Raw genomic sequence first — 27,378 nt, 5'->3', positions numbered from 1 at the left:
TATTATTGCTAAATTTAATAGCAATGGTCTTCTCAAATTTTAAAGAAAAACACCTGAGTATATTATTTTAAATTATATTCTACATTACTAGCAGGGAGGAAGGATGTCTAGGGTACTAGCCCTGGACTTGGGAGAACCAGGCTTAATTCCCTTCTCTGCCACAGACTCCCTGTGTAACTTTGGGCAAGTCACTGTGCTTCAGTTCCCCATCTGTACAATGGAGAGAACAGCACTTCTCTGCTATGTAGGGGTATTGTGAAAATCATCACATTAAAGGTTGTGAAGCACTCAGACACTACAGCAGTGGGGACCATATAACTGAGGGAAAACTGTTAGAATAGCAGCTATTAAACTTTACGGGTCCGATTTTCAAATATCTCTCTGCTTTCAGGCTTGCAATCATTTGTGGGTATGGTAAGGGATTCACACATCTGAAGCACCTAAACTGCTCCCACAAATTATTATTGCAAAACTGCAGGCAAATAGTCTAGGTCTGGTTAAGACCCAGCTGACAATTGGAATTAACTCTGGGTTCGGCCTATCTTATCCTTTCTTTTCCTGTATGTAAATTTATGATGTGATATAATACAGTTAATATGTCCTGAATTGTGTGGTTGAAGCACAGTGCCATACACTCCTTTTGACTATAGCAAGCAGTACCCACCCTGCTAGGCCCCTCTGTAATTCAGTATTGCAAACAAACTAGGAAGGAGCTGCTGCAAGTTCTTTGTGTTAGTCAGGAGTTCATTTTGTCTTTGTTGCTCACGGATCTAATAAAGTTCAATAACATCAAAGAATTATTATCTGAGAGAAAAGTACTCTAGACTAACCTGACCAATATTATGTGTTATTCTTATTTATCATCTGATTAAGAAAGCACAGTAAATTATACAGTTACCACAACAATCATAACCACAAAACAAATGCTATAAAAGGACAATAACATTTAAATGTTTGAATGAACAAAGTTAGCTCTACACATAGCCTCATTTACATATAATGTTGCTACAGATATTCTCACTGCTTGAAGAGCCTGTTTTCATATATGATGCAGTTTTACATAGATGTCAGGGCACAGTATATTTGGTAGCACATGAAGTGGTGTCTGCTAGGGGTATGGCAACCAGCACACTTAGCAGAAGGAAACCTACTAAAAGTAATATTTTACTCTCCCCCACCCCCAAATGGGAGCAATCAAAATGTATTGATAGGAAAACCAAATGAGATAAAAATATGTTTTCAATTTCTAGCAAACTATATTTAATAAAAATATTTCCGCATAAATATGTGAGGTTGTATCATACCAAATCAACAGGGCCACCCGGGGGTTGGAGGGATGGGAGGGGGAGGGCAAGTGGGGCAATTTCCCCAGGCCCCGGGCCCCGCACAATATAGTATTCTATAGTATTGCAACTTTTTTTTATGGAAGGGGCCCCCAAAATTGTTTTGCCCCAGGCCCCCTGAACCCTAACCCCCTGAATCCTCTGGGCGGCCCTGCAAATCAAATAGAGGACACCAAGTGAATGCAACTTAACAATATACTATCAACTAGTAAAACTCCCAAATCACTGCAATCAGCAGCCTGCAAAACCAGAAACACCATTCTCAAGAGATTAGCGCACAGTCAGAAAACTGCCAACAGTTTTGTGGTTTTGCTGGTTTCATGAAATTTAGATGACATTTTCCATGAACCAAGGGCTGGAGCACTTTTCTGAAGAGCTAAATGCATATCCTGGTTAGGGACATTTTAATAACAAACTGAAGGTGAACTTTGCCAAACCAACGTGAACATGTGAATTGTAATACATAAATCCATGCTAGTGGCCAAGTGAATGGGATCACCAAGAGGAAACGCAAACATGAAATTATGACCAGATTTCTTGCTTTCATCTAGTGCCGTCCAATCAGAACATAGTGTATGTAAGAAGCAGCACCACAAACTGGCAAGCAACCATGAGGCAGATTCAAAGGATAAACTATTTCTTTGTTTTTTTTATAAAAGTAAACAAATAATAAAAATATTGTTATATACTTTCAAATGCTAACAATTAGTTTTTGTGACAGTTACTAATTTTTGTATTTGCAGTAAACTATCTTTTTTCTAAATATCACATTATGCTTGTAGCTACAGTTAATGACCTTTCTTTGAGTGTTTCTCCTTTCATATCTCGTTAGAAAACCTTTTTGATGTTGAATATGAACCCTGTCTGGTTCTGCTCCATGTGCGGTGGCATTAGAAATTCCAAACATCTTAAAATCATCACTTCTAAAAATCATTTTTCTTGCCTATCTTAGCACCATCTCCCACTGCTCTACCACAACTTCAAGCTTCTTGAGAGTGCCTACACAGCACTGCATAACCCTTCCCCTCTGTACTTATTTGCAAGTCTCTTACTGCACCGCTCCCAGTCCTTCCATCCTGCCAGCAACATCAGCCTTGTCCTCCCAATTATCTGCTGCTCACACTATTACTGCCAGGTAGGGTGACCAGACAGCAAGTGTGAAAAATCGGGATGGGGGGTGGGGGGTAATAGGATTCTATATAAGAAAAAGACCCAAAAATCGGGACTGTCCCTATAAAATCGGGACATCTGGTCACCCTACTGCCAGGTCTCCTTTCAGTCTGCCCCAACTTATGGGGTACCTTTCCCAAGCTCCTCCACAAAGCCCCTACCCTCTCTGCATTCAAGTCCCTCCTCCTAAAGCCCCACTTCTCCAATAAAACTGTGGAGAAAAAAAGCTGACTTTTACTGACCATGTCTGAGGAGTAATTTGGAAAAAATTACACAGCGTACTTAAAAAAAAAATTAAATCAACATGTTAATTTAACCTTATGTCACATGATGTGGCCAATCTGGATTATGTGTTTGCACTCTATTTATAAATTTTGCCCCCTCACCTTGCCCTCTGTCATTAGATTATGAGCACATTGTGGACACTACCAGAAATAATAAATAACCATCATCTTCATAGGTCCCAACTATGCTACAATTACAAAAAAGCCACAGGGACAGAACTAAAAATTACAATTGTATATAAACAGTCATTTAATAATGATGATAATTAATAAAATAAAAACCATACAAGTCTCTCCCACTCCAACATCCCCGCTCACTAAACAAACAAGATGAGGTTGCTTGGTCAGTATTCATGCCTGTTTTTGTAGTGGTAGACTATTTCTGGGATCCTCCCACAAACCCTCTCCTTTGTTTTCCTCCCACCTAGTCTATTCTATTCAGGTTCTTGTACCACACTTGTCACTGCTGTATCCTTAAACAGTAAGTTCTACAGGGCAGGGTCGTATCTTATTTGTCTGTACACCACTACCATGATTTGGGTGCCACAAGAATTAAATCAATAATTTGCAAATTTTCTGTAAGGAGCAAATTTGGTCTTTCACCATAACTCTTGTTCAGCAAAACAATAAGAACCTTATCCTCATAACAACATCAAAGAAGAGTTACAATTTACTACAAGAAGAACATAAGAACAGTCATACTTGGCTTAGACCAAAGGTCCATCTAGCCCCATATCCTGTCTTCCGACAGTGGTCAATGCTAGGTGCCCCAGAGGGAATCATCAAATGATCCATCCTCTGTCGCCCATTCCCAGCTTCTGGCAAACATAGGCTAGGGACACCATCCCTCCCCATCCTGGCTAATAGCCATTGATGGACCTATCCTCCATGAACTTATCTAGTTCTTGTTTGAACCCTGTTATAGTCTTCACCTTCATAATATCTTCTTCTCCACTTTCTAAAATGCTTTGGCACAAAAAACTTAGTCATAAATATCTGCATAATGGACTGCTCAGTGGCTTACAAACAGCATACTCTGCTTAGAGCGGTGATAATGGGACAATATACCACATGAACACCAAGATGGTCTGTATTAAACTGAGAAGCTAATGTCTGGGCACCTCATTAATGATGCTCATATGGAGGCAGTACAGTATTAATGCCTTGAATGACAAACGGTTCTTCAGGAGAAAAGTGGTGGGCACTCCATGTCTGGGCTCTCATTGCTTCCTGTAGTCCATGCTATCCAATGTATCTTATGAGACTCTGTGAGCTACAGCAGAAACTATTTACTCTATGTGCTCAGTATTATGAAGACATGTCAAAATACCATTACTGAAGAAGCATGGATTGGACTAATGGCTCTGTATGGCTTTAAATTTAGGCAACCCTGGGTTTAAAAGCGTTTAGATTTTGGGAAAATGACTCAGTTAACTTATGGAGAATGAAGTTAGAGGAACACAGTGGAAAGGTGACGGACCCTCTCCTAGGAATACTGATCATAACTCAATAAGGGTGCAGCAGCTTGGGGCTGTGGCAATAATGTAACTTTGTCTGATATTTAAAGTGCAGGAAAATGCTATCAGGTCTCTCTCACAAATGGGTTTAACTGCACCTCAGCATTTAAATATAACTCCTATTCATGATCGAATATTCTGTGTGTAATAGAGGCCAAGGTGAAGGTAATGGTAGCTATATTCATTTTACATTTAATTTAATTTTACATTTAATTTTTACATTTCAACAGGAATAATTTATCCTGTTAACTTTTTAATGTATCTTCATACAACTTTTCATCCTTTGCAGTTTGTTTTTTGTTGTTGTCTCTGTAAGTTTTTAAAACTGCAAATGCAATATAAAAGTTTGAGAAATTATAGGGCTGTAAATAAACATTTTCAGAGGATGACATTCCATGTAGTTTCTGCCTTAAACTAAATACATCAAATTACTTCAGTTATTCTGACACCACTTTAATATGAAATCATACAAACAGAGGACAGACATTAGAGCACCCACTTAAGTTAGACAGGAGATTTGTATGCTATTTATGAAGCCTGTTGTGTTTTTAAATTGTCTTTTTTACTCTTGTAAATCTCCTTTTGGCATTAAAGCCAACTTCAGGGAACCAGCACAACAAAGACAACAGACATCTCCAATGATAGTTGCCTAACCTCAAAAATACTATAGGAAGAGTCTTATATTTATTTACTTTTCACTTTACTTATTGTCACCACTTATTTGTTATCAAATTTATGGTTACAAAACCCAAATTAGCCCCAAACCCACACAAACATAAACTTTGCTTAATTTAAATTTGGTAGCTACTTTTGACTTTGATTGCTTTAGCCAGTACATATGTTTCAAGGATAGAAGATAATTAATTAGGCAGACATTGTATACAGAGAAAACTACAGGAGTCACTGGAAATTGCTGAAGTGAATTTCCAAGATGGAAAGGGTAAAGAAATAAAGTTAAACACGTTCAAGAAAGTGTACTGATGTCAATCATTTGTGCAACAATGTTTAAAATTCCATGTACTAACAATATTTCAATCTGTTTCATATAGAACAACTGACCACAAACATTCCAGAAGCTAGCTATTTTTCTTCCTAAAGCAGAAATAGACAGCTTGCTCAGATTGTCCCAAAATATTATAAGGCACCGTGGTGACAAACTGTACAGTTTCTATAAAATAATATATATTATTGAAACATATTAATATTATGTGGCCATTGAATCAAGTTAAAATTCAGTGGAACAGTTCTCATTACTGAAGCTGTGTAAAAAAAATTAATTTTCACAAAACTTTCATTTTTACTTTTTAAATTTCACACAAATTTCTATGCTTCACACTGCTAACCCAAAGGTGACCTACTGCTCAAGTGGGAGGACTGAAAAAAAATGATTTTGTTACAGGCTCATTTATAATTATTGTTACAGTGCTCAAAAAGTAAAAATAAATTAGCCCAGATCCCCGTCCCAAAGGGATTATCCATGATGCAATGAAGGAACAGTGAAAAGGTAGGGTTGAGATGGGAAGGAGAAACAGAGGGCAAAGTAACAAAATTACATGGTTACTTAGCAAAGATGTGTGCCAAGTAAGGTGAACTTGTTTTGCGTTATTAAAAAGATAAATTTCATAACATGAAAGAAAGTTGTCTTGGTTAACTCACTTGGAGAAATGGATCTTAAGGAGGGATTTGAATGAGAAGTTGGCAGTAGCCAGGCAAATTAGTTTGGGCAGAGAAGAACAGAAAAAGGCGCAGAAAGTTGTGAGAGAAGTGGAGAAACTGGGCACTGAGGCCGGCATCATTAGTGGTGGAGAAAGGGGTGGATGCAAGAAGAGACTAGGATAGGTAAGTAGGTGAGAGCAGAGCTATGTAAGGCCTTAATAGTTAGCACAAAACTTTCATTTGATCCAGTGGAGCTGGAGTCATCACTGGACAGATCTGGACACACTGGACAATGTGATCATTCTGGGGTACCCAGGACTGTAAGTCACCTTGTTACCTCCTGGCTCCAGTAGACAGAGTCTTTCTCCCTGACACTGTGAGCTCTTCAGGCACTCAAGTGCTCTCCTTTGGGCTATGCCAGCTTTTCTTTTGCCTTGCAAGTTAACAACAGGTGCACCGGAGTCCTGGAATCCCTTTGAATTGTTCCCCTGTGATATCCAGCCCTTGACACTGACTACTAACAGAAATTCTGCATGCAAATTAAGTGTATCCAGTTTATCAGTTTTATCTTAAACCACTACTTAAGTAAACCACACAGCACTTGTGAGCTCTTATAAAACAAAAATAGTTTTATTTAGATTTAACTAGAACTGAGAAAAAATGGTGAAAACAACTGTTTCCAACACAAAACAAAAAACAAAACATGAATCTGGGTCTAAACTTATCAATAGCTACATTTCCTATATAATATAGTAGGATTATCCCCCAAAGTTCAGTGCATTGCTAGAGCTGGCAGGGTTTCTTGAGAACCAGGATCCAAATGTTCACAAAAGCATCCCCCTCTGCCAGGAGTTTTCCTCAATGAATGGATTCAGAGTGCCTTTTCCTACACTTTGTTATACTGAAAACAGTCTTTTGTTTCTATTCACAGACAGGGCAAAAGTCTGCCTTGTTGTAGTGTTTCTTTTCTACCTTTAAGTGGTTTTGATTGTTATTGTCTTTGATGGTTTTCTATTGACTGTGGCAAGGATAGATGATAGAACTTTGCATTACCTCAGTGGCTGACAAAGGAAGGGTGATACATTATCTCCTCATTTCTACTCCAAGTCCATAAAGAATACTTCCAATATAAATACAGTATTCCTTAAATATTATCCAGCCATACATATCACAAAGATTATGGATCTTGACAAATTATGAGCTTTCTGTAGATAACTTACATGTTACTCTTTATGGATAAATATCCCGTAAGACATGTACTGGTGTATGCAGTGAAGTTGTAGCCATGTCTCTCCCAGGATATTAGAGAGATAAGGTGGGTGAGGTAATATCTTTTATTGGACCAACTTCTGTCTATGAGAAAGACAAGATTTCAAGCCACAAGAAGAACTTACGGATGGGGCTTAGACATGTGGAGGATGAAGTGGCAATGGATGTGAGAGGCAAAGAAGAGAAAAGACTTAAAAATGACCCTTAGTGTGTGAGCATGGGTGACAAAGAGGATGTTGGTGTGAACATTGGCAGAGAATATGGAAAGTGGAGACAGTTCAGAGGAACAGATCAGCAGCTTGGTTTTGGTCATATTAAGTGCGTGTTCTTAATGAGCTCGCAGGAGGAGATGTCAGAAAGGCATGTTGAGAAACTTGGGCAGAGGAAAAAACAGATTTGTGAGTCATCAGCAGAGATGGCAGTTGAAGCCATGTGAGTCAGATTGTATTTTTATGAAAAAAAAAAAAAAGTGACTTCATTTCCCCTCTCACATCGTATTGTTACCTGCTGGGTATAAAGGGGTTAAACTTTCTTGAAACAGGATAAGAAATGCAATGACATGAATAACACATGGGTATAAGCATCGGTATATTAAATAAAGACAAGTGCAAAGTAGTACACTTAGGAAGGTAAAATCCAATGCACAGCTACCAAATGAGGAATAATTGGCTAGGTCAGGGGTGGGCAACCTATGGCCCGCGGGCCGGATCTGGCCCCTCGGGGTTTTGGATCCGGCCCGCGGGATTGCCCCCCGTGGCACTGCGGGCCCCATGCCGCTTTGAACAGCGGCGGCCCAACGTCCCTGCGGCCCCTGGGCCCTTGCCTCCAGGCACTGCCCCCCGCAACTCCCATTGGCCAGGAACGGGGAACCGCAGGCAATGGGAGTTTTGGGGGAGGTACCTGGAGGCGCGGCAAGGGCAGCACATGCGGAGCCCTCCACCTCCCCTCCCCCAGGGGCTGCAGCGCTTCCTGGAGCGGCACGGGGCCGGGGACAGGGCAGGCATGCAGGGAGCCTGTCCTGGCCCCAGTGCCCAAACCCCTCCTGCATCCCGCCCTCCAACTCCCTGCCCGGAGTCCCCTCGTACACCCCGCATCCTTCCTGCATCCCAACTCCCTGCCCTGAGCCCCCTCGTGCACCCTGCACCCCTTCTGTACCCCAACCCCATTGCTGCACCCTACATGCCTGTACACTCCAACCCCCTGCCCTGAGCCCCCTGCTGCACCCCACATCCTTCCTGCACCCCAACCCCTTGCCCAGAGCCCTCTCCCACAGTCCGCACCCCTCCTGCACCCCTGCCCTGAGCCCCCTCATACACCCCGCTCCCTTCCTCTGCCCCAATCCCTTGCCCTGAGCCCCTTCCTGCAAACCGCACCCCCCTCCCACACCTCAACCCCCTGCCCCGGCCCTGCATACAATTTCCCCACCCAGATGTGGCCCTTGGCCCAAAAAGTTTGCCTACCCCTGGGCTAGGTGGTAGTACTGCTGAAAAGAATCTAGGGGTTATTATAGTGGATCTCAGATTGGACATGAGTCAACAATGTGATGCAGTTGCAAAAAAAAGCTAATATTCTGGGGCGTATTTCCATGAGTTTCGTATGTAAGACATGGCAGGTAATTGTTCTGCTCTACTCAACACTGGTGAGGCCTCAGTTGGAGTTCTGTGTCCAATTCTGGGCACTACCCTTTAGGAACGATAGGGATAAATTGAAAAAAAGAGTCCAGAGGAGAAAAACAAAAATGATAAAAGTTTTAGAAAACATGACTCATCATGAAAGGTTAAAAAAACTGGGCATGGTTAGCCTTGAGAATAGCCGACCGGGGGGACTTGATAACAGTCTTCAAATACCTTAAGGGCTGTTATAAAGATGATAGAGATCAATTGTTCTTCATGTCTGCTGAAGGAAGGAAAAGAAGTAATAGGCTTAATCTGCAGTAACAGAGATATAGGTTAGATATTAGGAAAAACTTTCTAACTATAAATCAATCTCTGGAATAGAGTTCCAAGGAAGGTTATGGCACTCAGTAGTTGTTACACTCTTCTTCCCTCAATGTTTTAAGGCTTTATGATACGGCATTGTGACAGCCCATACCAGTGGGGTACAGGAGTCTGGTAGAGGGCAAATATACTGGTCACTGGATGAGTAGTTTTCTGTTCCCTGAGTGACCAGAGAAGGGGCTGCACTAGAGTAATCAGGAACCTGCTAGAACCAGTTAAGACAGGCAGGCTAATTAGGACACCTGGAGCCAATTAAGAAGCAGCTGCTAGAATCAATTAAGGCAGGCTAATCAGGGCACCTGGGTTTTAAAAGGCGCTCACTTCAGTTTGTAGTGTGAGAAGCTGGGAGCAAGAGGCGCAAGGAGCTGAGAGTGAGAGGGTGTGCTGCTGGAGGACTGAGGAGCACAAGCATTATCAGACACCAGGAGGAAGGTCCTGTGGTGAGAATAAGGAAGGTGTTTGGAGGAGGCCATGGGGAAGTAGCCCAGGGAGTTGTAGCTGTCATACAGCTGTTACAGGAGGCACTATAGACAGCTGCATTCCACAGGGCCCTGGGCTGGAACCCGGAGCAGAGGGCGGGCCCAGGTTCCCCCCAAACCTCTCAATTGACCTGGACTGTGGGTTCTTCCAGAAGGGGAAGGTCTCTGGGCTGTTCCCCAACCCACATGATGAATCTCTGAGGCAAGAAAATCTGCCAATAAGCGCAGGACCCACCAAGATAGAGGAGGAACTTTGTCACAGCATCTTCAACTTGATTTCTGAATTTTCAGACATTGTACCAAAATATTTTCTCACTAAATTAAAAGAGAATGGACAGTGGAATTGGGACAAGGGCTACTGGAGGGATGTGGTTAAACATTTTATTGCTAAACGAGACATTTTCAAGAGAATGAAGCCCATTTTAGATCTTGAGGAACACCTTCACTTCAGTTTGTTCATTTGCATATAGAAGTGCTATATAATGTAGGGAAAGGATGCGAGCATCTCTTTTTCATAATAGTCCTATTTGGGATCTCAACAAAACATTAGATGTATTAATGGATAGGCTTGGAGTTTCTTTTAGGCACTAAAGTTGAAGTGAATGATTATTGCCGATTATCCAAAATATTTACATAATTAAATTTAATTACTTTTAGAGGATTCAAACTCAAGGGTGAATATGATGAGTGTATGCTGAAAGCCAGAGGAAATTCTGAAAATATTTGATTTTATAATGGGAAAAAGGAGGCAAAATAATTATTAAAATCTGAGAATATATTAGGTTTAACAGAATAATTGTTCTATCTGAAGTAAGGCAATTGATCAGCATAGAGATTTCTTAACAAGGACAGGGAGCCTAAATTTGATTCCTTTATTTTTCACTTACCATAAGGATCTTTGATGCAGGTCAGAAAAGGTAGAGCCAACCACTGCAGCCAACTTCAGAGTTAATTTTACAGTTTGTAGGGAAGGAATATAGTGTCTGCGAGGAAGAATAGAGTGTCCTTTCAGAAAAGCCAAAAGGACACTGAAAGAAAGGTAAGGACCCAGCAGCCATCAACTACTTTTACCAGAGATTGGGCTTCTGAAATGTAGGCCTTCCAAGGACATGATCAATTCAGCCACTATTCTAAAGTAGTTCAAAGGAAAACAAGACTCTTTAAGGAGTTCAACAAAGGATTAAAATAATTCTGAGAGAGAGATGGGTTGTGAAGAGACCTGTATTCTAAGTTGTTCAAAGTAACAAAAAGTCTAATTCAGTCTGTTACATACATTTTTTTTTAATAAAAATACGCAAGAGTTAGACAGACAGACAGGTATAATATAAACTGGATTGTTTGAGAACTGTGAAAAGTGGTCTTCAAGATTCCTGGCAAAAGTCATGGGCTAGCAAGATAATAAGGTGAAAGATTCTAGAAATGGGGGGAAATATTTACAGATAAAATAATCAAAAGGTATTTCCACTGGTTAATTCTAATAGGATGAGGTTGCCACCGCTTCTTTGACAATATTTATATAGAGACCATTAAATGGAAGCAGTGGGACCAAGGACCAGCTTTATCATCACGACTGCCACCTCCACTGTCTTCTGGATTCTGGGATCTATTATGACACTACTGGGCCTTCACTGTCCTGTTCCTGAAAAATATCCTGACCACAGCAGGCCAGAGAGAGGGAACTGCTCCACCTGGTCTTGGGAAAAAGGGTTTCTCTGCCCGGGCTTGCCCTTAATCAATTCCCCAGCCCTTGTGGTACCTGGGCAATGAGTTAGCGTTGCCACAGTGAATCACTCTGTTTGGACCAGCTTCTGTGCCTCTCTCATTCCCAACCCATAAAGCACTATACCCCTTCCCCCAGCAAGCCAGACCACCCTACCCTACTCCACTTAAGGTGCGGTGATTGGACGAGGCTAGCTTGAGTGGAGTAACTTGAGTGTTGTAATTTGAGCTAACTGTTGCAGTGAAGATAAACCACAAGGTCCTGTCTACACTACAGGGACTATATCAGCATAGCTATGGTGCTGTAGCTATGCCAGCATAATTCCGTAGTGTAGGCACAATCTATAGCAAGGGGTCAGGTTTTTCCATTGCTGTAGGAACACCATAATAAGGAATAAGGTAGGTAGAATGATGAAAGCCTTCTTCCATCGATCTACTTGCATCTACACTGGGGGTTATGTCAGCATAACTACATCAGTAGTTGAAAAATCCACCCCAACCGATTTAGCTATGTCAATGTAAATTTTAAGAAGAGACCACTCCAACTGCTACAGAGGTGATATATGGGCTGATTTGGAAATTAGGTTCTTATTTACAAAACAAACAAAGGAAGTTTCTGAACCTGCACCACTATGACAACTTATTCATTATTTGGATGAAATACTTCTCCTCTCTCAGATAAGTTTCTACGTGCCAACTACAAAGCCATAGCAAAAATCCAATCAGATGAGACAGAGTTGGACTTGGCCCCTTCACAAATAGAGAACGAGGAATGGATATTGTGTTCTCCCTTCATGAATTCACTTTCAAATTTTCGATGGTAGTCACAACTATTTATTACCTAAAGTAAACACATCAGAACTGTGACTCTGGATTGGCGAACCGCAGCCACTGGGAGCTGCGGGCGGCTACGCCGGCGCACAGTGAAGGTAAACAAATTGTCTCACGGGCAGTCAGGGTAATCCGCTATTGGGCCGCGGGCAGCCCGCGGGCCACAGTCTGCCCACCACTGGTTTAGCAGATGCAAACAGTCAAAAATCCAAAAGAGGACAGCATGCTTCATAGAACTAGTCAAATGTATCTTACCTTCAATGTGCATACCCAAGTAGTAACTAAAAACCTTTCCACACGGATTACAAAAACAATGAAGGCTAGAATAACGTAGAAGTCAGTGACAGGCATATTGCTCTCTCCTCCCTGCATTTTATCTGCAATCTGGGTAGTCCTAAAATGGCCAAGTAGAGGGGAGTGGGGCTTACTCCCCACTAATCCCCTAAATCTAAACAAACTTCATCATGCAATGAAACATGTACATATTGTAATAGAAATGCAGTAGTCAATATTAGTCCAAATCTGATCTTGAACTGGAAGATTGAAACACAGTAAAAACAAGATGGACCTTTCAAACAATGGAATGTGCTAGAAGAAATCTATTCGCATGGATGCCTACTTTTGTGGGAACTACTTCCAGTATGGTCAGTAATCATAAATTCTAACATAGTTGTCTTGAATTAATCATCCAAGCATCTGGTCAATTAAACTATTTACAATCTTAGTTATGAAAAGCAAGAGTACTGTATTACAAACTGGCGAGAAACAATTATCTAGGCTGAATTCAATCTCCGGGGGTATAATTCTCTCAATGTACAGTGGGTGAGGTGAGGAAAACACTCAAATCTATGGTCATCTGACATAGACACATGAACACAACACTTATTTCACCTAATAATTTCTATAAAAGCAAGTGATTACCTTCTTAGCTCTCTGGTCACCTCTATATTTTAGGTTAAGAAATTACAGTAAACACACTATAGTCTTCACAGCAGAAACAATGCATAAACACAGGTTTCATATTAAAAAACAATCAAGAAGACCCCTTTCCCTACCATTCAATAGCCTGGTCCCTTCAAACAAGCAGTTTTGTCCATTTGCTTCAGAGTTGCAATACGCCTGTGTTTGTGTACATTATACATTCTGAAATGTTTTAGGAAAAAATGTTACAATATACAATTCTCATAGTTTTGATGTTTATTTTGAGAAGTTGAAAAACCTATACCAACTACCATATTACAATTTTACCATGTGTTAAATGAAACAAATAAGTGAAAAACAAAAAGTAAAGACCCTGATATAAGGGAGAAAAAATGTGATTCAAAGGTTAGTTGCAGATTCACTGGAGGTACATGGTAAAAAAAATTCTATTCATTTTCCATAATGCCCTTTGAAAAAAACTGGAAATTGATGGGCATTACAGCTATTAAGTACAGTCAGGGTGAAAGAAGCAGTTTTTGCCCTGTTCCAAATATGTTGCATGACTGCACACTTGCTTGTTAAAATTCTCTCCACAAAGATGAGACTTATTTTTTTCTTTCTGAGTCATGTCTACATTATGTCCTCTGAGTCATAAGTACAAGATACACAGCAAAAACAAAAAACACATGATAACACACATTTCTTAGATCGTTCACGTTAATCTGGCTCTTATAAATGTAATTGTTAGCAAACTACCAGAGAAGGTAATCTTGAATAAAATGAAAGGCATAAAACAGTCCAAGGTGCACAGCTGCTGTGCTTGAAAGCTGAACACTAGAAAGACCATAGTTTAGCTACATATCTTTATAATTTCGTAAGGAATGTGCTACAGACATTAAATGGTAAATTTCTCAAAGGGCTGACTCTCTTTCATAGGCATGATTTTAGCCTGATACTTTGTACACATAGTTGAACTGCATGGGAAAAACTGGAAAATATGTTATCTGATATTTCCTTTCTGGGACTGACCTTTCCATGTAGAAGGGAGGACTCACTGCAGGTGCTCTTTCAGACTCCTCAATGCATCTCTGGACTACCCTGGCCTTCCTTCAGATCCTTTCCGTCAGCTCCTCCATGGGCCTACTGGACATCTACCTCCCTCTGTAAGCCCTTCCTTCAATCTCTAGCAACCAGAAGGAGACTGCAGAGTTCTTCCCCTCTCTTCCTACAGCCTACTTCTCATCTGGGCATACTTCCTTTTTGATCACCACCGAGATCCTCCCCAACTGGGCTTCATCTTCAGTTGGGTCTGACTCACCCTTAAAGTGCAACAGGGGCCTTAATCAAGCTCTCTTGCTCCCAGTTAACCCTTTTAATGCCAATGTAGGGATATATGTCTCATCACATTTCCACGTCTCAGACTGAAGGAGAGGTCAAGATCTAGAATGAGTATTTGCACCAACTTGTGGGCATACTAAAGGTAGGAGGTGCAGGCATTGTGATATGCATTTGCAATTCTTTTTGAAGGTGCAAAAAAGAGGGCGTAAACGTCATCTATGTAAATTACAGTTGCAAACAGGAAGGTCAGGCATAGGGCCTTCTGAACGTATAGATTCATAGATTATAAAACCAGAAGGGATCATTATATCTAGTCTGACATCCTGTACGACACAGGCTATTAAGTTATTGGGCTCAGTATAGGGATAATTGGGTTAAATTATGTCTGACTGAAGACTACCTTCCAGAAAGGCATCCAATCTTGATTTGAAGACATCACGAGATGGAAAATCCACCACACCCCTTGGTAGTTTGTTCCTCACTGTTATAAAGCTATGCCTTATTTCTAATTTGAATTTCTCTGGCTTCAACTTTCAGCCATTGGTCCTTCTTGTGACTTTCTCTGCTAGATTAAAGAGCTCTTAAGTATCTGGTATATTCTTCCTGTGAAGGTACATATGCACTATAATTCAAGTCACCACAATCTCCCTTTTCATAAAATAAACAGATTGAGTTCTTTAAGTCTCACAGTGTAAGGAATTTTCTCTAATTGAATAAATTTGATGGGCCTTTTCGTCTCTCTCCAATTTTTCAGTATAAAAATCACAGAAATGTAGGGCTGGAAGGGATATTGAAAGGTCATCTAATCCACCATCTCTGCACTGAGGCAAGAACAAGTATACCTAGACTGTCTCTGACAGAAAACCTCCAGTGATGGGGATTCCACAAGCTCCCCTGGAAGCCTGTTTCAGAGATTGACTACCTTTCTAGTTAAAAAGTTTTCCCTAATATCTAACCTAAATCTCTCTTGCTGCAGATTAAGTCCATTACTACTTGTCCTACCTTCAGTGGACATGGAGAACAATTGATTACCATCTTTGTAACGGCCCTCAACATATTTGAAGACTGTTACCAGGTCCCCCTCAGTTGTCTTTTCTCAAGACTAAAAACTTTTTTTTTTTTTAAACATTTCCTCATAGGTCAAATTTTCTAAACCTTTCATTATTTTTGTTGCTCTTCTCTGGACGCTCTCCAGTTTTGTCCACATCTTTCTTAAAGTGTGGCACCCACAACTGGACTCAGTACTCCAAGGCCTCAGTAGTGTTGAGTAGAGTGGTACATTAACTCCCGTGTCTTACACATGACACTGCTGCTAAATAGATCCCGGAATTATATTAGGGTTTTTTTGCAACTGCATCACGTTGTTGACTCGTTCAATTTGTGATGTATTATAATCCCCAGATCCTTTTCAGCAGCGCTATCACCTAGTCAATTATCTCCCATTTAGTTGTAGATGTGCATTTGATTTTACCTTCCTTAGTGAAGTACTTTGCATTTATCATTATTGAATTTCATCTTGTTAATTTCAGACGAATTCTCAAATTTTTCAAGGTCATTTTGAATTTTAATCCTGTCCTCCAGAATGCTTGGAACCCCTCTATCATAGTCTCAACTGCATATTTTATAAGCATACTTTCCACTCTATTATCCAAGTCATTCATGAAAATATTGAACAGTAACAGACCCAGGACTGATCTTGTGGAATCCCAGATACATCCCCCTAGTATGACAACAAACCATTGATAACTCCTCATTGAGTACAGTCTTTTAACCAGTTGTCCATCCACCTTATAGGAATTTCATTTAGACCACATTTCCCTAATTTGCTTATGAGAATGTCAAGTCGGACTGATATATCACATCTACTGCTTTTCCCCATCCAGTACACCAGTAATCCTGTCAAAGAAGGATATTAGGTGGGTTTGGCATAATTTGTTCTTGACAAATCTATGCTGGCTAACATTTAATACTCTGTCATTCTCTAGGTGCTTACAAACTGATTGTTTGATAATTTGTTCTAGTGTCTTTCCAGGTATTGAAGTTAGGCTGACTTGTCTGTAAATTTGCCGGGTCCTCCTTTTCCCCCTTTATAAGAATAGGTACTATGTTTACCCTTCTCCAGTCCTCTGAGACCTAGACCGTACCCATCCTCCATGAGTTCTTGAAGATAATCACTAATGGTTCCAATTAGTTCAGCTAGTTCCTTAAGTACCCTATAGTGTGAATTTCATCAGTCCCTGAGTAACTGAATACATCTAATTTATCTAAATATTCTCTAACCTGTTCTTTCCTTATTTTGGCTTGTGTTTCTTCCTCTTTGTTAGTACTAAATGTGTGGAGCATCTGGTCACAATTAACCCTTTTAGCGAAGACTGAGACAAAATAGACATTAAACACCTCAGCCTTCTTAATGTTATCAGTTATTAGCTCTGCTTCCCCACTATGTCGTGGACCAACACACTCCTTTCTCTAGCTCCTAATATTTTTATAGAACCTCTTCTTATTGCCCTTCATGTTCTTTTACTAGTTGTAACTCATTTTGTTCCTTACCCTTCCTGATTTTATTCCTACATTTTGTGCCTTAGCTTTTCTGATTTTGTCCTTACATACATCCTTCTTAAAATGAAGTGTTTGAGCCATATCAAAATTAGTCCAGAAAACCCAAGATAAGCGGGCTAAGAAGGGATTTTGCCCTTAAATACCTCAAATAATTAGAATAGAAGGGCAATCATACTTGATAATGTTAAAAATCTACCTTTTCTTAGTTTCTTTTTTTCAAGTCCCAGGTTTAGGCCCACTGTGGAATGGTGCTTCTTCCCATATGGTTCATTGCCCCAGCATGCACTATACTGGTGTTGCCACACCCAACAGTGAAGAATGCCAGAGCCTGAAGAAGCCATATGGAGAAAGGCAAGACTGTTTTCTTTATTATGTTGTGTGGTTTTGTAAAGCTTTGGGATATTACAAAAAATGACCATGGGTGTGACACAAGCAGTATAGTCTATGTTAGGGCATCACACCAAGAAATAATGATCATCAAATGACAGAATTAGGCCTCTGGAATTCTGATGTTAGATTTTGGTTGGCTGGATATATAGCTCACCTGTATAATTCAAATATTCTGTGTCCCTGAGTTCAGGGCCTCTACTATTCATTCAGACCATTAGTCACCAAGTCACCAAACACTTTTAAAAAGTCCAGCGTTGCACACAATACTAGTCAATACTAGACAAAAGTCATCAGATAGAGAGACGATCAGAATTAGCTGTGCTTCCTCATGCAAGGGACAGTGCAAAATGCTCCAAAATCAATTATAATATCTGACTGAAAAAAAAAATTAAAGGTTTTCTAAAAAATCCCTCTCTGTACTGAAACAAAGCACTTCCTCTCCTTTAAAAAAAGAAGAACAGGAGGACTTGTGGCACCTTAGAGACTAACAAATTTATTAGAGCATAAGCTTTCGTGGACTACAGCCCACTTCTTCGGATGCATATGCATCCGAAGAAGTGGGCTGTAGTCCACGAAAGCTTATGCTCTAATAAATTTGTTAGTCTCTAAGGTGCCACAAGTCCTCCTGTTCTTCTTTTTGCGGATACAGACTAACACGGCTGCTACTCTGAAACCTTCCTCTCCTTTGTTAACCTAGAAATGAATTTTCAATCAAGTAATAAGATTACTTCAGGATACTCCCCTTTTAAGATATAAAACAAAGTGACACCACAAATCCTGAATTGGAACTGCCATGGATTACCTGCTACGTGTTTCTACCTGCAGGGACATTAATATTTATAATGCATTTAACGCAGACAGCTAGCCAAATTTCTCTGAAGAAGCCCTGGCAAGATCTGTTCAATATTATTACCACAGCACCCAATAAGCATGCAGTATGCAAGGTGCTTTAGAGACAAGAATTAAAACAGTCCCTTCCCTGGTGAACTTGCAATTTAAGGCCACAATCCGGCAAACATTTACACATGAGTACCTTTAGAGATGAGAGTAATCCCACTTAGTTTAAAGAGACTACGCATGTAGTAAAGAATGTGTAGGATTGGGTGATAAAAGCCTAAACATTCAGGCTTTAAAGGAAGTTGAAGGTGCTCAGCATCATCTGGAGGATGCTCAGCAGCTTGATAGATCAGGCTCTTACCAGACAACATATCTAGACAAAGTTAATGGAGATATCCTAGGTCGAGATATGTTGTCTGGTAAGAGCCTGATCTGTCAAGCGGCTGAGCATCCCAAAGGTTGGAATACAATACCAAGCAAAGAGGGAGCTAGCCCAAAGCCCACTGAAGTTGATGGATGAACAGCTCCTGGTCTCAATGGGCTTTCGATCAGGCCTCAATTGTTTGATGAAGTTAGCAAACATCTTGTTAGTTCACCAATGTGTTTATTTATTTATTTCATAGAGTTATAACTGGAGATTTTATTCTTCATCCTGTAGGATATCATGAGATATCCAGCAGAACATAAGCTGTTCTGCTTTAAAAATCTCCAACATTACCATGTTAAAGCAGATTGCCACTTCAGGGCCTATTTCTTTCTCCTTTTTTTCCCTTTCCTCATCTTTACATGGCTAACTCTTCCATTATCACCAGACATGAGAATAGCTTTATACAGCTTCACAGCTTTGAAATTTTAGCTACCAATTAACAGATTATTTCTGGAAAGTATCCCTCCAACCTTTCCTTTTCCCATGTTTCCAAGATTATTTTATCTAGAAGACAAATACAAAATTAAGAACTCCACTAAATTTTGTTCTCTGATTCTTTGGTTCATCTTCTCACACTCAAGTATTTTTTTACCCTTCCTCTTTCTTATTTTCCTCCTCCCCACTCTCTAGAAACAGATTGCAGAGACTGCTTAGTAATGCAAAACTCTCAACTGATTCTATTTACTTTTAGATAAATAATAATCTATTAATAGTTACTCAGTTTACAGTTGTTTAACCAATTATGTATCCACTTAATGGTAGTTCAGCTGAGCCCACATTTCTCCAGCTCACTTATCAGAATGTCATGTGGGACTGTGTCAAAAGTCTTGTTGAGGTCTAGGTACTACGCTTATCCACCGCCTTCCCCCCATCCACCAAACTAGTTACCCTGTCAAAGAAGGAAATCAAGCTTGTTTGGCATGATTTGTTCATCGTAAATCCATGCTGGCTGCTAGTGACTACCCCTTCATCCTCCACATATTCACAAATTGAACGTTTTATACATTGCTCTAGTAGCTTCCCAGTATCAAAGTCGCGCTGACTGGTTTATCGTTCCCAGTCTCCTCCTTTTTCCTGTTTCTAAAGATGGGCATACGTTAGCCCTCCTCCAGTCTTCCAGGACATCTCCTGTCATCCATGAGTTTGCAAATATTATTGCCAGTGGCTCTGAGGTTTCTTCAGCTAATTCCTTCAGTACCCTGGAGTGAATAGTGTCAGGCCCTGCTGATGCCTATTCATTCAAATTGGTCAGAAAATCTCTGACTTGTTCTTTACTTATCTCAATCTGCATCCCTTCCCCTTTATCATCTATGGTAATTTTGCTAGTCATCTGGTCATGTCATTTTTTGTGAGAAGACTAAAATAAAGTAGGCATTGAGAAGCAGTATGTTCCTATCATCTTCCATTACCAGCACACCTTCTCTATTGAACAGCACACCCACATAATCCCTGACATTTCTTTTATGTCTGACATATTTGAAGATTCTTGGATAAAAGGTACTATATAAATGCAAAGTAAATGAAGACAGGACCTCTGAGCATCCTGATACTGAAGTTACTGCACTGGCTTCTATCAGGTACTAGACTAAATTCAAGATTCTTTTGCTCATCTACAGAACATCACAGACTGACCCTGAAGACCGATCAGTGCCTCTACATTCCCTGAGACATACTCTAGAGTCTACATGAATTTGATAGCACTGGTAGTGCTCCCACTCTTTCTGGACATTCCCAAGCAGTTAGGTTTAGGGGTCTTCCAAGGTGGACCCCATGCACTCTTTAAGCCTCCTGAGTCTGAACAGAGTCCTGGCACTGACCCTGGCTTGGGGTCTCTAGGAACAATCGCAGGATGCAGACCCTTTACCTATCAACCCCTCTGAGCCCCTGGGACTAGTGCTGACTCCTCACACACTAAGTATTCACAAAGCAAAATATAATCAGACACACAGTACAGTAAAAATGTTTACACCTGTGTAAGCCATTAACATAATCACATTTTAGAAAATAGTTAAAGGAAATTTGATCCAGCCTTCCACATGCCATTACTTGGCCGAGGTGACTTCCAGAGTCAGCATCCAAAGCAACGAGAGCTTGGTTTCATAACCGGTTCATGGTGGCCACAGTGTTTTTTGTTTTGAAGTGAATGCTAATGATCGATTGAAACTCTTTAAACCACAGAACAGGAAGGAAAAGGAAGAAGCAGGGTAAGTTTCTACATGCTGTTCCTGCCGCCCCACCCCTTTCTGGAGGGACCAATCTCTAAGGGTGCAAGAATACTTCATTCTCCATGTCCATGCAAGTAGGGTCACAACCATGAAATGAAAACAACGAGGAGTCCGGTGGCATCTTAAAGACTAACAGATGTATTTGGGCATAAGCTTTCGTGGGTAAAAAACCCACTTCTTCAGATGCATGGAATGAAAATTACAAATACAGGTATAAATATATATTGGCACATGAAGAGAAGGGAGTTAGCTTACAAGTGGAGAACCAATGTTGAAGGCCAATTCAGTCAGGGTGGATGTGATCAACCCCTCTGATACACCTCTACCACGATATAACGCTGTCCTCGGGAGCCAAAAAAATCTTACCACATTATAGGTGAAACTGCATTATATTGAACTTGCTTTGATCCACCGGAGTGCGCAGCCCTGCCCCCCGGAGCACTGCTTTACCGCGTTCTATCCAAATTCGTGTTATAGCAGGTCACGTTATATCGAGGTAGAGGTGTACTTGGAACCATGAAATGCACTCTTAATCACTCTGAGTTACAACCACCAACTCATTGCACATGAAAATTGGTTGAGGTTTATTGTTTTTGGAATCTAAAATATAATATGTCTAATCATCAGCAGGAAGTGCTGAGAAAACCCTTTTAAGGATCACGGGCTTGTCTTTACTGCAGTGTTATCTTGAGGCATAATAGTGGAGCCACATCTACTCTGTACTGCTAATCCAATCACTGTGCAGATGGAGTGTTATTTTGCAGTATGACTGCTCCCACTTGAGGTAGGCTATCTTGAGAGGAGATAACTCCTGTGTAGACAATTCGAACTACCTCTGCAGCGAAGACATTGCTCATGCTATGGTAATACAAATAAATAATAAAATTAATAATAATAATGAATATATATGCGATTAAAAGGATGTTTGAAAGCATGTTTGTCATTCACTATGAGTCATCCTTTTATGGTGACATTATGTTTATATTATATGGCCAGATTTTTGCCCAATAGGCAAAAACAGTTAGAATCTCTTCTGTTACAATACCTTTCTCTCACAATCATTGTCAGAAGCATACAGTGAGATCAAAGATACTCAGACTGTCGTGATCTTTTATTTATAAAATGAAGATCAATCTTGTGTTTATTATTAAGGCAGCACTTGTTACCCATTGGTTGTATCTCATGACACGCTATAGAACAAAAACTGAAAATTATATTTAATTTATTATGATGCCTCTGCTGCTTGGAACACCACACAAGGCAGAAGACACCGTTAGGAAGAATGACCATTTTCCTTCATTATTGTATGTATCTGAAACCAAGGCACATTTAATAATCAACTTGTAAGATGCATATATTAAAATGGAAATGTAGCCATTGTGAAGTTTTCTGAAAACTATGACATTCAGTCTAAAATCTTAATGAAGATGAATGGACTGACCTTGATGTCAAGACCTTGCAAATCAAAGATAAGCAAGTTTCCATTTTGTCCAAGTGGAAATCACACCCTTGTAAAAGGTGGATGCAAAATCCCATTTTGCCTTCTATCCTTCCTATGACGGATTTATAGAGCATTCTGCCAAACCAGTCTGATTTTCTAAAAAACAGATGGAATCTCTACATAAAAGCTCCCTAACCTCTAGAGTGTGGGGAGACTTTACTTGCTCACCCTGATAGGCACATTTTAACAGAACCTAGAAAAGAAAATCTCTTCATCAAATGAAAATTTTGAATGATCAGTCTGCACAGAAAACCACAGAGAACTTGGTTAGATCATAAGTGCTGAAAGAGAAAAATAGACATAGGGTTGGCAGGGTGCTTATATGTCTTGTCAGAGTTGCTCAGAAAGAAAGCTTGTCCAAGAAACAAATAATATGAATAGTCATCTCCAAGAGGCTCAAAGAGGAAAAGTAAAGATAATTTTGATACTCTGAATTACAAGTAGTCTAGTGGGAATCAGGAATTCCTGAGTACTAATCCTGTGTTTGGCACTGACTTTTTCAATGGCCTTGGAGAATTAAAAGAACTTCTCTGCCTCAGCTTTCCCATATAAAAAGAAAGTTTAAATATTTACTGGTACATACATCACAGGAGTGTTGTAAAGGTAAAATGCTTGAAACAGGAAAAGTGTTATGTAAGGAAGGGAAGTCAGAATACAACAATGGTCAGTCTAACTGAGTATAGAGGATGACATTGAATACAGTAATAGATTAACCTCAGAACTGGATTAGAGCTGGAATTTTCATCTGAGGTTTATCTGATTAGGTTAATGTTTTTTTTAGAAGGTGCATGCCTGGTGAACATGTCTTCAAAGGACCAAGCTGACACACAAACATGCGTTCTTGCCCATGTACTCTATCCTCATATGCAGTTACAGTATTAGCACAAAAATAGGTGCAACTGCAATGCATGAATACTCATCTGGAATTGTCCAAAGATACCCAAAAGGTGGGTACTGTCTGTAAGCAGTCCTATATGAGATATTATTCTGAAGACCACTAAAGTTAGTTTAATTTCTCATTAATTTCTAATGTCACGTTATAGGATTCTCCCTACTCCCTACCATCCACAAACATTTGTCAAACAAAAAAGCTAAGTTTGGAAAATTCAGACATGGTGCATGTCTACACTAACATTTATGTCAGCAAAACTTCTGTTGCTCAGGGGTGCAACAAAAAAACACCCAAGTGACGTAACTTTTGCCGGCATAAGTGCTCATGTGCACAGCGCTATGATGATGGGAGACGCTCTCCCACCGACATAGCTAATGCCACTTGCTGAGCTGGTTTTATTATGCCAACGGGACAGCTCCCTCCTGTCAGCATAATGCAGCTGTAAGAGGAGCGCTCTTACAGCAACACAGCTGTATCAGTACAGCTGTGCTGCTGTAAACTTGTAAGTGTAGACATGTCCGTAGGCTTTTTCTGATCTTTCCCATCGCTTTTCTTACCTTTTTGGTGTTCCTCTGATAAGCAAAATTTATTAATTTTTTAATGAAACAGACCTCTCATGAGAATGCCTCATCTAGCCCTCTATGGAGAAATTATGCCTCCTTATGTTCAGCAAAGCACTAAAGCATGTGTTTAATTTTTAAGTACGTGCTTAAACCACATTAAAATCAATGGGGCTTAAGCATGTGCTGAATACTGGGTTTGCTGAATATGGTTCCATGTATGAACTGGAATTGCTATCCTGTAGAAAATTTTACCATTCCAAATTGGAATAAAAAGGCAGAAATTTGAAATTTTCCACAGAAGAGAAATTTTTTGAAAAAATCCATTTCAAAAGAGAGAGTGATTTTTTTTTAACATTTCCAGCTATGCCATTGCTCCCCAGTGGGGCAGCCAAGCACCCAGGCAGCAGGCCAACCCACCTGCTAGGCAGCCACGGAGGTTGAGAACCAGGCAGCCCATCTGTCCACCCACCTGCCAGGTGGTCAGCAAGGGAGCTGGGCATCAGGGATCCACGTAGGAAACTAGGCAGGCAAGTCTGCTCAGTTTCCATCAGTTGTTTTGATGGAATTGACATGTTCCTGTTGAACGGGTCAATTCCATCAAGTGAGCATTTTCTGATGGAAATCTGTTCTGTCAGAAATTTTTCAACCAGCTGTAGTCCCATGTGCCCTTGGTTACTATTTGAATGCACTTTGGTGATCCTTCAGACCCCAAAATGTGGCTCCTTTTGATACGGGGAACCTGTCAATGTTTTTAAGTCAAATTGCACAGTAATAAAGTACAATGACGACAACTGAAATGTAAAGATGCTTTCTGTAATATCCTCCTGCAAGGAACACAAGGCCACATCCGTTGAAGGAGTAAGAATGAGTTCCTGGGACAATTACTGCATTACCAACAAATCATACTTTTTAGCATGTTGACCATTAGGCCAAAGGGCCTATTGTCAAGTGAACCAAACCCCTAGCAAGCTTTAAGAATAATTTGCAATAATAATGTTAAGCTGTGTAACCTTTACTAAGAGTGGAAAATTTAGTTTAGTGAGAGTGGAAAGTTTAGTTGCTTAATGTTTAGCATGAAATCCTATTTATCAGAACAAGTGTTCTAACTGCATTAGTTTGTGAAGTCTGAATATTACAGTATGTGCTTGCAAATTTGCAAATGTATCAGACAAAAGGGGATGTGCGTAATTGTCATGTGTGAAAAAAGTGAAGCTATAGATTGTCAACAAACTATAAAAAATAGTGCGTTTGAGTTACTGCTTGAACCAGACAGGACTGGGATCAGCAGTAAGCCTTGGTTTCATAAATATCAAGTACTATATGTGTTATGGTTAGCCTTGTTATGTGCTATTCTTAAATAATAAAGTCAACTCTATTAATAAAGGCCATCAAGCTTGACTACTCCTGTCTTACTATTTATTGTTACTGGCTAAGACCAGCCTACTAATCAACTTTATATATAAAGGTAACAAGTGTGCTCTTTTCAACACAGTATGCATTAGTTTTCTATAAATAAGGAAACTTTATAATTATTAATTATAATTAATTAATAATTAATTGTTAATTAAATTAAAGGGTAGGTACTTAATGAACAGAAATGCATCTTTTCCATTAAATTCAAAACTTATCTACTATTTTCCCTTTGATAAATCTAGTTTAAAGTATTCTAATATGGATTTCCTTAATCCCTGCAAGGAGATGAGAGCTCTTGTAACAATCTGTCTCAAAAATTAACTAAGAACATAGAAACAACTTGCATATGTATGACCTTTTAAAATGGCCTGCTCAGACGGCTAGGATACTAAATAGTGAAGGAAGTAAAGAAATAGCCCAATTTGCTAATTGTTGATTTTTAATTGTGATTAAGTCATCACTGAAAGCATTTTAAAAAAATAGTTTCACTTTTAATTTGTAATATTTCTGTGAAGTCTTTTAGCAGTGTACAGATGCACCTTAAAACTGGATCTTTTATTAATAACCCAACCGAAACCTATTTTAAAATCTAATTTATAGCAGTGGCTCCCAAAGTGGGGTCACCCAGGCTCTTAGGGACCCATCAGGGGTTATGCATGGGTCTGTTCCATGAGCAAGGCCTGAATGTGCTGGAGAGATGTTCTGGCACTTTTGCCACATGGAGGATGCCATTTTGTCCTCAAAATGGTGTCCTCCGCGCACCATGATCTATTATGCACACTGTGTGCGATGTTACGCTGGCAGGCACATTCTCACACTGGCAGGGGCATTCTGGTAGTGCCAGAAATGAAAGGGATCTGGGACTATTAGGCAGATGCCAAAGGGGTTTTTGGCAGAAAAAAGTTTGTGAACCACTGATCTATAGCAAATGACCATGAGTACACACTACACATAGAAAAGCAATGGCAGATTTTGTAGCTTGTAATCATCAATTGGGAAGAAATCTTTAGTAATGAATAGTGAACATGTAAGAGATGTGCAATACCAAGCAGCATTATTCGCAGGCGAACAGGTAAAAAAAAATTGGAATTCAGCCAAATTATATTAATATATTTCCTTAAACAGTATTAGATAACTGGAGAGCTTGCTTGAGTTTAGACAATTTGATTTCTGTCTTCACCTGGAAATGTCATGGCAAACTGAAGGCATGGGTTGAGGAGGGTGGTAGAACTACAAGTGTTCAGACACCCCTCATTACTTTCATTAAGATAGTCTTTTTAGTTATTATTTATGTCTGTCCATAGTAGTACAAATTCTCTCTTTTTTGCCTACACACGGAGCTAAAAAGGAATAAAATAGAGGTTGGCTAAGTAAAAACCCAGAAATAATCAAGGGGCTGCTGTGCAAATTGCCCGAGTTAAAAGATACTCCACATCAACATTTGTATTGTGAAACGTGCACTAAAAGGGAAAGACACTCAGTCCCCCTACAAGACAGTTTGCAGCTGAATCCTGCATAGATAGATATTCTAACATCTTGTCTGAACAAAAATAAATAAATAGATCATGCTTCTTAAACACACAGTAGATTCCAGAATGTCTCTCTGAACCCAGGAATCACAGCTTTGAATTTTATAGATAGATAACTCATTTTTAGATTAATATTAGCAGTTAATCAGTAATGCCAAAAATCTAAGGGGTCTAATTTCTACCTGTTTTTAAGTACTATGAACAAATGGTTCACAATCATTCAGACAACTTTACTAACATATACCAATACAACAAACTGCTACAGAAAAATGTAGGTAAAATAAACAAATTACATAATCCCAAGAGTAGAAGCCTGGCCTTTCCTGAACAAAACCCTTTATAAAGTATTGATATCTTCATAAGGAACTGGTAGTTTTTCAGCTCAGCTGTCCAGAGGAAATTGTTGCTAATGTGCCCTGCCAAAGCCCAGGGAGGCAGCCTCCTGCACGCCAGATTACTTTGGACTGCTGTGAGCTGTGACATCACTGTATTAAAGTTTGGTTTCAGCCAGACCTCTG

At 39.9% G+C, this 27,378-nt stretch overlaps 1 protein-coding gene and 1 long non-coding RNA gene across 20 annotated transcripts in view; both read right to left on the bottom strand.

Annotated features, from left to right (window-relative positions):
• The window catches only part of RALGPS1 (Ral GEF with PH domain and SH3 binding motif 1), a 381,746-nt gene that overhangs the window by 132,588 nt on the left and 221,780 nt on the right, over nt 1–27,378 (bottom strand). The window lies entirely within an intron of this gene.
• Nucleotides 15,689–27,367, bottom strand: LOC135976537 (uncharacterized). The gene is made up of 2 exons (XR_010593750.1): nt 18,148–27,367; nt 15,689–17,905 (listed from the first exon to the last, which is right to left on the bottom strand). It is a non-coding gene; the product is annotated as an uncharacterized LOC135976537 (long non-coding RNA).

The sequence above is a fragment of the Chrysemys picta genome, chromosome 18 (genome assembly GCF_011386835.1).
Source record: "Chrysemys picta bellii isolate R12L10 chromosome 18, ASM1138683v2, whole genome shotgun sequence".
Lineage (NCBI taxonomy): Eukaryota > Metazoa > Chordata > Testudines > Emydidae > Chrysemys > Chrysemys picta.
Note: the sequence above shows the minus strand (reverse complement) of the source record. Positions and strands in the feature narration are given on the sequence as shown.